This window comes from Apus apus, chromosome 15 (assembly GCF_020740795.1).
Source record: "Apus apus isolate bApuApu2 chromosome 15, bApuApu2.pri.cur, whole genome shotgun sequence".
Lineage (NCBI taxonomy): Eukaryota > Metazoa > Chordata > Aves > Apodiformes > Apodidae > Apus > Apus apus.
Window position 1 is genome coordinate 8,923,745 of NC_067296.1, and position 11,624 is coordinate 8,935,368.

Below are 11,624 nucleotides of genomic sequence, written 5' to 3' on the forward strand. Positions count from 1 at the left end.
ACCACAGGATTTGAGTTGTGTTTGCTGAAATGTCCATGGCCTTGAACAGATAATATATTTTTCAGTAACATATTTCTCTTTGCCTGCTGTTGGTCTTTTTTTCCTCTGTGCTCTCTCCAGATTGACTTTCACTCTACTTATTGCCTGCCTCATTTCTCACCCTATTTTTCCAGTAGTTTTTTTCTATTGCTTTTCTCAGTATCTTTCTCCCGGGTTAGAAGCCAAACAGAACTCAACTTTGAGCTGAACTTTTAAACCCACATCTTGAAATTGAGCAAAACAAGCACCGTCTGTCTCTATACAGAAGTAACTTCACAACTTGAGTCACTTAGCACTTTTAGTAGTTGCAGAATTGAAAAGGTCCATTGGAAGAACAGTGGCTTTTAGTGCTGGGGAAGGGAAGTGCCATAACAACCAGAAATAACAGCAATAGTCAAGTAATTTAAACATAATGTGGGTTCCAGGATGTCCCGCTCCCCATGATGATTTTAGACCATATGGCTGGTAGTCAAAGGAAGCTCATTCTATCATCCATGTTCAACCAACATGAGGGAAAAGAGTAACACAGTCCATAGATCAGACAGAGCCACAGCATCAGTTGGAGTTTATTCACTAATCCCTGCACAGTTACAGACATCAGAATCTGGGGGTTTTTTATTCACACTCCTGTGTCCTTGATTTTTGTGATCCTAAGGGTGGACAATGTAAAGCAAAGATAACCCGTTTCCAGAAATTTCTATTGATAAAAGTACACGTTCAATAAACTCTGGAATTGTGCTTAGAAGCTTGGTAATGGTAGTTGTTATTGTTACTCTGCTTGCAGGACGAATGCCTTAGTTCCAGCTCTCCAGCCCAGGCTTCCTGCACCCAGCCCGCCTCTGTGCCCGTCGCTGCGACCCTGACATTGAACTCACAACAACCCAGACCAAGAAGACTGCCAAAAAAAATCCCACTATTCTTCTTCATCCTCACTAACAATTTGGTAATGAAGTATTGATTTCCACTCCCCTGCTTATGGACGATATTAGATTTTCATTGATAAACTGCACTGGGGCTGTCTGGTGTCCACTGTCCCTTTTTGCTGTCACTAAAACAAAGTGCCACTGAAGTAAGATAATGACTGAGAACATTGATGTACTTATTTCGTCAATTTGTAACACTTGACAGGAAAAAAAAAATCTTCATAGTTTAATGTCCAAGTGTGCTACACAAGATGCAGTCACATTGGAAGCTTTACTTTTCATGGTAATGTCCATTTCCTATTTATAACCCCTTTGGGATAGTTTGTCTAAAGGAAATGTTTCTATTCTGTGCAGCGATTACTGTTGCACCTGGGTTGCCCAATCCAGTCATTGCACTAGGGATCAATACATCACAGTAAGTACAAGAATTATTAAGTTAAAACAGATTCTGAGCCAAAAAACCTCTGAACAATGTTAATCTTCTGTGCGAGTTGTTCAAATAGTTATGCTTAACCATGTTGCTGCCAAAGATATGTTTAAAATGGATTATTTTCAGTTTGTTTTATTCCTCAGATATATATATATTTAAATCTCCATTATGGTTTATGGCGAGACATATGCGATGGAGTGATTTTTAAACAAAAGTACTATTGTTAGATTGTTGAGCAGTATATAAATATATCTATATATAAATATCGCTATATAAATATCTATATATAGATATCAAAGAATAAAAGTATAATTCCTTTCTCAGTTAGGTGAGTGTAAATCTAAATCTCTCTGTTGTAGTCAATGGAGTCACACTGGATTTACACCACCATAAATGAGATCAGGATCTGGTCTCTGTGCTCTCCATCCAGCCTGGCTCGCACCACTGGCACGGATAGGCTGGAAAGCACAGCTGGCTCCAAGTCAACCAAGACCTGGAGAGAAGGGGGCTACAAAGATGGCAATTTCAAATTTGTGCTTGTAACTTTTTTCATTAAAACTTTGAGGTCCCGATTTTAATTTGTAGAATATTCACGTTAATAATGAGATCTAATTAAGACATCCATTAAAAGCCCGTTAAAGTTAATTTAACGTAAAAATTCCAATAGAACTGTATTAGATTTTCTCCATTAAATTAACGTTATGGATTTTTAACGGATGTCTTAATTATACATTTTTATTAACGGGAATACTGTATTACACAGATTAAAACTGGGTCCCGAGTCAAGTCACAAACCCTTCCAGGATATGCTAATGCCAGGAGCCCCTGTTACCTAGTGCACTGCTTGGAAAATCAGACCCAACCCTGTTTACTCTCACTGAGCCTTTCCTCACTGCAGCCTCCAGTAGACAAATCCATCTCTGCAGTTAACAATGAACTTCCCTTATTCTCAAAGGAAAAATAAGTCTGGATCAAGTTGTAAATCGCTGCTCCATTGCAAATGAAATATTCAGAGTATGCTAGGCACAAGTTGGGAGGAGGATCTTTCTCGAATAAGAGAGGGGTTTGGGGTGTCTTTTACTATTGCTTTGGTTTAGGTGTTCAAGGATATAATTGAAGTGCAGCATTCACAAAATCAGGCTAAATGTGTTGACTGCATTCCCTGTGGCTTGCACAGAAGGGCTGTTTTGGCACTGTTTGGGAAATTTTGACATGATCCCTAAACTCAACATGGAGGAGGAAAAAAAAAGCCCTTCTTATTTACCTCCTAGGGAAAGTGTTGCCCTTATGCCACATATAATAGCAAATTGCTTTTTTTATGGCATGCATAACCTAGATGGGAAAAAATATGGCGCTTGAGGGAAGGAGGGAAAAAGTAAATGAAGTTCCAGGAATGTCATTCTGAAGTAATGAGGCATGGACAGAAAATATACCCCTCACATCATCGGATTGAGATGGCAGTCGAAATAGCTTCATTGAAGTGTCAGCACTCATCCATCAATCAATCATCCACAAGGAAAAATAGCGACAGTACAACGGGGCGGCTTTTATGGGATTTACTCATGGGCATAGGGAATAGCAGCTCAAATGTAGTTCTGACATGAAAAGCAAGGTGCTGATATTATTTTTTATGATGGGAGGATCATAAAGTGAATTGAGAACAGTGAGGTCTGTCTTTGCTTAACCTATTCAACTGGAAATGAACGGAGCTCAACTGGAAAAGAGCAGAGCCTTCAGATGGGTTAAGATTGAAGCCTGCACTGTACTGAGCACCAGCCTTTGGTAACACAATTCTATTAAAGCAAAATCAATGCATTAGCATCGTGCTCTTCAGAAGCTGTTAAATTGCACAGCCCAGTTCAGAGTTATAAAGTGAAGTTGCACAAGGTGGGTCCTGTGGCGTGGACCCGAAAGCTGTGAGTGCTTTGCCCTCTGCTTGGGCAGAAAGCCTCTGTGCCACACACTTTGCTGCACCAATGCTGGCACGGGCTGTGCTGGAGTGAGGAGCCCCCTTCCTGCCAGAGGGAGGCCTGGTGGCCCTGGCTAGCTCACAGCACCTGGGGCTGGGGCTCCTTGGAGCACCAGCTGCTCCGTTTTGGCAGAACAGGCTTCCCTGTGCCCCACAGCTGGTGAGAGTGGGCTCATGGTGATGATAGGGAACATGGTCCCACCATCAGCCACCCCAGTCCCAGCTGTGCCAGCACCTGCAGCCCCAGAGCTGAAAACTTCCCTCAAGGTTTTTGGTCTGGCCGGTCCCCCTGGAAAAGGTCTGACTGGCCTTACAGCCTGTTTTGCTCAGGAAGCTTCACTCCAGCACAGGCATGTACAAGAACAGCTACTTCATTTAAAAAATCTGGCCACAAACCTTTATTACACAGTGCTAAACCTTGATTATGTTGCCTGCATCACTGTCCTCTGGGAACATTTTAGGTACACATTTGAATTAAGTGATTTTTTTATATTTTTTTTACAATATGATATAAAAAAAGAAAATGTACATCTCTTCTTTCTCTGTACAGAACTGGATGAGTTATCTGTCATATAAATCAGGTAACACAGAAAATCATTGCATCTTTTCTCTGTCGTATCTACTCAATATCTATCGTTCTGACTTTTATTCTTATTGGAGATCATCAAAACATTAATTAAAAGCCTGGTGATCAAACAGCCAAATATTTATGATTCACATCCTTACTTATTAAGAAGAGGCATATTGATACACCACAAATCCAAGCTGTTTATGCTCTTGCACTGCAATAAAACAGTAAGAATTGTTTCCCCTACACGCTGCTTGAGAGATTCATTCAAAAACTGTAGCTCCCTTCCCACCACCAACCATGTCAAAATAAGCCATATCACCCTAAAAAAAAAAAAGTTCTGTTTGGGAGATGTAATTAGCACCTCTTTGGAGCCTAATATGTAAGAATTTCAGAGGATCAGTCTCAGGTGTTTTTTCTAGGCTTTTATTATTTAAGCTGAGAGGGAGAAGGCCACTTAACTTTAGAAATGGCTGTCATTAGTACAATAATAATTGTTGGCTTAAAAAACAAAACAAAACAAAAACAACAGAAATCTTTGAGAATCCACTAACAAACCTGCCCAGTAATTACTTGTCAATGCAACTTCATCATGGGTTTTATTACCTACTTGTAAAAGTATTTGCCAGAATGACCTCCCTAGCTTTTTTAGAGATTGTGGAGGATATAAGAAGTCATTTTAAAAAAATCAATAATTATATATTAACACGATAGAGGTTGAAGCTGTCCAAGCCAGTTTCGCAGGCTATTCAACTCTCACACATTCAAATGGCAAGGACTGTTTCCCTAATTTTTGGTCTTTTTTATTTCCTTAATAACGTTTTGATAAAGTGCCATATTTATTGATTAATTTACACCTAGAGTTCAGTTTCTAAAATAGAAGGGGGTATTCTCACTGGGAAGCATCCATGCAGGCCTTGCACAGAAGGTGAGCAGCCCTTGGTGTTCAGGAAAATCCAAAAGCAACAGAGTTTGGGCCCAGAGTCTGGGTGAGAACAACCAAGGGAAATTTGCTTTTTCCAGGGTTGCTCCCTGCTAATTCCTAATGGCCTGATCCTGCCCCTCTGGCCCTGCTCTGGTTCCCACACAGCAGCTGAGGTCACCCCTGCTCTGGTCTTGCTGTGGCTATTACCTTGCAATCAAACTTGTTGAGAAAACACAATGAAAGATGGTGACTTGATTTCTGGCAGATTTCCTCCCAGTGAAGAAATGACTGCTCAGCACCTGAGGCCAGGCTGGGCTGAGGCCCCTGTCTTTGTCCCCATCCTTGTCCCTGTCCCCTCTGCACCTGCCATTGTAACTCTCAGGCTAGAGGAAGCACCTGGACTAAGTGGAGGGGGATCTCCATCTCACAGGGCTTTTGTCTTCTCAAACAGATATACGATGCAATTTATATTTAAAATTCTCTCTATAAAGACAGTATTGATCACAGATTCCAGATCAATATGTTGCAATTACAGCAGGCTTTAAAGGCCATCTGTCCCCGAGCAAGAGCACCAATAAAACCACCTCTATATATTTTGAAAAAGTGCTACTGGTATGTGCCCATCTTCTTACAGTACAACATGACATGTTATTTGTGCTCCCAGGAAACTGTTTAGAAGCTACATAGAGTTGTAATCCCTGGTTGCTGGCCACCCAAGAGGAGACCAGAGACCCACTTCTCTTTGGGTTTCAAAGTCACAACAGGGTCGACAATACCATGATTTTGCTGGTGTGGTTTTCCTGCTCCCTCTCACAATTTATCCCACGTGATGTGACTCTCTTTTTTGCCAGACCTCTGTCCTTGATTGAAAATGATCGGCAAGAGGTTACTGAATTTCACTAAAACCAAGAACTTTTCACTAATGGTGCTGAAGAGTTTGAGCTGGACATTGGTGGATAGAAACAGAGCCCTTTTTTTATGTGACAGGTTGGACCACAGCAAATATAACATTTTTGGACCTTGTAACTAAAGAATACTGAAATACCTGCATCTGAAGGCAGATTTCAATTCACATTTCATCAGACAGGTCCCAGTTTGTCAGCACCTGAAGTCAAGAGGAGCCTTTCTGTTGATGGCCCTGGATGAGTCAGTCAGTGATTCCAACAAGAAATGCTTCCTGGATTTTCTTTTTTCTTCCTCTCTTAGTTATTTCCTGCAATGGTTCACATCATACAAGCATGCAGAATTTAGGTTTTGTTCTCCAACTGCCCCCTGAAGACAAGTGAAATAATACAAAAACTAAAGGCAGTGGGCTTACAGTGGTGCCAGAAGCCAGCACAGCTTTGCAAAGGCACAAGTAAAAACCCAGGGAGCGAGTGTGCATCCTGCCAGCACATTCCTCATCTTCCCTGCAACCTCCTCCCTCCAATTTCATTTCAGTCTTCAAGCTTTATTTGTACCAACTTCTGAAAAACAGAAGCCATATTCTGAATTCATTTATTCTGGTGTAAATCCAGAGCTACTCCTTCAAATTCAGTGTATTTACCCTCTGTCTCTACACAGCTCCAAACACTGTCCTCACGGTCCTAACCTTGGATTCCTTAGATGTTTAGATGGTTTGAAAACAACTTCAGCAAACAGTCTCGAGCTCTTTGCAGATTAAATCTAAGGCACAGTCTGCACTTCAGAAGTTTTATGGTTATGTCAGGGAAGTGATTGCAAAACTTTGTTATTGATGTGACTATGCTGGTAAAAGTCCTAATGTAAAAACAGTTGTATCGCTATAAAGCACTTTATACTGGTACAGCTTATTTTGCTTTGCTGGACCACTTTTATACCAGTGCAAGCACTTTTATCCCAGTACACTTCAGTCTACACTAGTGGTCATTTTTTTTTGCTTTAACTATGCCAGCAAAAATGTGAAGAGTAGATAAAGTTTGTGATGACACTGTTGTTTCTTGTACAAAAGTGTCTGTAGAATATTTTCTTTGAGAGTATTTTTAAAAAGTGAAATAGCTGTACCACTGGACTTAACTGCGGAGTAATAAACTTCCAGTTCATCATCACACTCAGCTCATGAAATGTCTTCAGGCCTTTGTAAAAAGCCCTATTTGAGACAACAGATTAAGTACTAATCCTGGCAGATTGTACATCTCCACTTGAGTTCATACCATCTAGCTGAGAAAACTTTCCACCACCACCCCCCTTCCTTTTTTGATCTAAGTAAAGGCAACAAATTCTTTCATTAGACTTCTTAAGATGAGATAGCAGGAAAAAAAGATCAATATTTTCAAAAGAAAATCCAAATAACATCTTGTAAAAATGTAGCTACATAGAATGCAAGGAATGCTTTCCCTTGAAAGCCTCACCCCCAGTTGGGCATCAGCCCAGGTGAGAGATGTATTTACAGTAACTAAACATCCATGCAATAGTCTCAAATGTGGAAGATTTAGATGGGTGATGTTTTTATATACTAACTGGTCCATGTAACATTAAGAAAAGACATATCTGTATGTATCTAGGCAGATATGCAGCTATATACAGATATCTACCCCTATATACATTGCTCCATCTGTGCATACACTGGCACACTGTGTGTCTGTGTACGTGCATCTATTTATAACTCGGCAACGATTCTGTGGCTGAAGTAACAGCTGGGCTCTGTTGGCACCAAGTGACACAGCAGCTCCTGTCAGGATGTACAATGCAGTATTTTGGCTTCGTAACGCAGCAAATGCTGGAATGTGCAATACAGGTTGCAAAAGCTGACAAGCTAAACAGTTCCTACTTGGCTCAGGGTACTTCACTGTCATACATCTCTGGTACAAGATGCCCTTTTGTCTAGTGCTCAGGCACCACTTATTAATCCTTTGGTTTATTTTGTAGGGTTAGGTTTTTTCCTGTACATTTGTTTTGTTTTTTATTATCTTGAATGTGTCAGTACAACTCATGAGATCCACCCTCATTTTAACTACTAGAGCATAGTTGGCCATAATGGTAAATTTGACAGTTCTGCTCTGCCTCAGCCCTTGTGGTATGTCCTAAGTTTGTTATTGGCAGCATCTTCAGGTTACCCGTGTGACCTGTGGTGGTAGGTCTAGAATTTTGTTTAAAAAATAAATTTTAAAAAATAAGCTCATTTCTCTTTAAAGAAAAAAAAAAATGTATATACTACAAATTGCAAAAAGGAAAGATTAAACACATTTTTTTATATTAACAAAGCAAATGGGATTCCTTTTCGAGAGGACTCACGGTGACTTTATCTGTAGAATGTTTCAGTGCTTATGCACTACTTTTGTTACAAGTGCATGCTGTATAGAATATATTGCCTGTATCCTTAGAGTGGAGGGGGGGGAGAGCTGCTTTTCATTGTGCACTGCAGCTTGTTTGGATGAAAAGTTATGCCTTCGATGCATTTTTATACTGTACATAATTGTATATATTAACTATATTGCCATGTTATGAACACAGATTTTGTTATATTTGCTTGTTTCGGTTTCCTACAAAATATTGGTCCAGGATGGGGGATTTTTTTTTTTTGGGGGGGGGAGGGTATAGAAAATATGCTTGTAATTTTTTTTGTTTGTTTTCTTGGTCATCATCCTAAAGGAAACAGAGATGAGGTTTTGGAGGAACTCTGAGAAGCAAGTCTGTGTTTGCATGAGACCTGCCCAATTGCTGGCTATACATGGGGCCGGGGGGAAGAGGGGAAATCTCAGTCAAGTTCTGCTTTTAAAGCATGTTTAGTCCCATGGGAAAACTCATACATGTACAATTATTCTCTTTGTATTTTATCTAATAGTGCCTGAATTATAATTTTTTTTTTAAATGTCTTCTTGGAGAAACAATTCATAATTGTCAAAAATTGAAACATTAGCTTAATTTTGTTTTCATGACCTCTCATTTCTCCTCCTTATTTATTTTGTTGCTGTTTATAATGGGCCCCAAGGCCATTTCTGACATTGCAGTGTTCTTCTTCCACATTAAGGATGTTTTTAAAATTACCAAGATTATTGAGCCAACAGGCTGTTTTAATCAAAACCATGTTTCACTTGGTTTTGATGATTATGAATGGTCCTTACAATGGAAAAACCCCTTTCTGCTGGGAGGACCGTACCACCTAGTGGCTTCATCACAGATCTGCATCTTCCCAAGAGTTACTGTCTTTAATCTCTGGCAATTTTGCTTCAAATTATTTGCTTATTAAAACTAACTTAAACTAAACAAATTTATAATGTTAATGGCAGTTTTTTTTCCCCTTTGGTTGATTGCTAAATAAATTTGTATAATTTATACTAGAGGAGATTACTGCTTTTATTATTTTGGGTTCCCCCAAAACAATTATTAACAATCAGGACTATGTATCTCATTAAATTTAAATCAGGTCAAACCTATTTATCTAAGACCTTTTTCGGATTTACAGGAAGATGACTGTATTCCAAGGCATTTAAGATGTATTTCTTTGTATGATTTTGCAGCACTGAAATCTATTAACGATGGTTTTTTGTTCTGTATTTTCACCATGGTAAATACATTGTTAAAAAAAAAAAAAAAATCTCAACTTTACCACGGAAAACATTACTTTTTATGCCCGGGGATTTTTTTTTTCTTTTTTATATAAAACCACTGCAGTTTTGGAACTGTAATTAAAGCCCTGAATAATAGATCACACATCTTTATCTGTTGTGTTTAAAAGGAAAAGAAAAAAAAAAAAATAGCCCAAACTGTTCACATAATCCTGAATGCCTCATTTCCATAAAAAAGGTTTCTATACATATATTATTTACATTTTTAAACATGGTAATTCTTTTCTTTGTGGCATAAAATGTCTCTTTTCCACTGCAGCTATTGGAAAGCGACTGCTCACATCTGAAATGTTATCGTAATTTGCATCAGGAAACCCAACTGCAGACATTAAGGACTTGGGTGTGTTCAATTATGATTTTGCTGGAGGCTGTCCCTCATTTTAATGCTGCACTCATTGAACTACCTTTCTGAAATCTAGCTGATATGGTTCACCATAGACAAGCTTCACAACATCATTAGCTTTGCAAATGGCTTCATTTCAGTCAATGCAGACTTCAGTTTTGGCCAATTGTAAAATGGAAATTTGAAAAGGAAAAAAAAAAAACACAAATAAAAAAAAAAACACATGCACTTAAAACATGAAAAGAATTATTTATATGATAAAAATATATTTAGATTTTTCAAAGCACAAGACTGAACAGAAGTGCTCTTTTTATGCTTTCTGAAGATGTTACTGTTAAAAGTCTTTCTACATCAGGCTTAATAAATCTGTAATGACATTTGATGGATTGATTTTTGTGTGGGTTTTTCTTTTCATTCCTTCTATTTTTCCCCTATCTTTCTCTGCAGAGAAAGAAAAAGACTGACCTGGAGAGCCTGTGGGAGTTAAAAAAAAAAACCACAGGAATGTGCCTGTTTCAGTAAAAACTGAGAACGATTTCTAGCAGCCTCCCTTCCCTTAAACATTAATCACTTAAAATAAGAAAAAAGAAAAAAAAAATCCAGCTACACCACTCTGCATTTATTTCTACATATCTTTTTTAACTCTCCCTCATCTGGCTCCTCTGACCATTCCGTGCCTGGGTTATTTATGGTGTAATCTACAGCCAGCCATTGGGCTGCTGTCACACAAATTCAAGGCTCGCTGGCCATAAACCAGGCATGATTGAGACACCAAACCCCTTCTCTCAAGTGCCCCCCCAGACGGATGGCTCTGTTTAACACTTACTTTCCCTAAGCACTCCCCTGTCCCCCGTAACTTCCCCCCGAGCGGGGCGACGTGTCAGGCGCCCGAGCGCGGCAGCTCCCGGCGTGGAGGGTTATTTACTGCTGAGCAGGCCAGGCTCTCCAGGGCAGCGATTCCTGAGCCTTGTCCTCATTAAATTTTGATGGGTACAGTATCACCTGTTAGCCATATTTAATTGCTGCTGCTCCTCCTCACCGGGATAAAACATGCGATGAGCAGCAGGGCCCTTCTCCAGGCAGCCCTGCCTGGTCCCCCGGGTGGAGCATCCTCCCACACCTCTGCCAGGTTTCTGTCCCAGCCACACACCCTCCAGCACTGAAGGAAAGGGCAGGGAGCCCCACTCAGAGGGGAGTGATATGCCGGATGTGTCCCCCACCCTGCCATCCATCACCCTTCTCCTTGGATTGCCTCCAAAACTCCTGCCTTCCCCAAGCCCGCTGGGGGGTCTGCCCAGCCTGGCACAGAGGATGGGGCCACCAGGGCAGCACCACCCAACCCTTCAGTCTCCCAGCCCCAACAGACAGAAGCAAATCTGGTGGAAGGCTCTGCACCCTCCTCACCCCACCACCGCTCCGTGGGGTGACCATCCCACACCCACGGGCACCCAGGGCTGCCCCACACAAGCCACCCTGCAGGTGCTGCACGCTGGGTGGTTCGTTAGTGACTGTGCTCACAAGACAGGGCCTTGGATCCTGCAACTCTGGCTTTTTTTAAGTGATTTTTTTTTTAAAGGAATATATTGCACACATTTCAAGAAAGCCCCCTAGGGTAAAATAAAATATATATATAGATGGCTAAAATAACAAATGAATCATAAAACTTAGAGATGGAAAAGGACTATTAGATCATCCAATCTATCTTGCTGTCTGCCAATACAGGTTTGTTCGCTGCAGACCTCTCCCCAGGGCTTTGTCTGGCCTTTCTGACTTAGCTTCAGCACGCAGGGTCCTCTGCCACTTTCCTGGGAAGAGCAGTTAATGGTTTAGGCATGTTTTAT

At 40.4% G+C, this 11,624-nt stretch overlaps 1 protein-coding gene across 1 annotated transcript in view; it reads left to right on the top strand.

Annotated features, from left to right (window-relative positions):
• Positions 1-1,540, top strand: part of TSHZ2 (teashirt zinc finger homeobox 2) — a 215,006-nt gene extending 213,466 nt beyond the window's left edge. Inside the window, exon 3 of the mRNA XM_051633311.1 lies at positions 824-1,540. The gene's annotated coding sequence lies outside the window, so the exon portion shown is untranslated. The remainder of the gene's footprint in view (positions 1-823) is intronic.
• Positions 1,541-11,624: the final 10,084 nt, after the last annotated feature.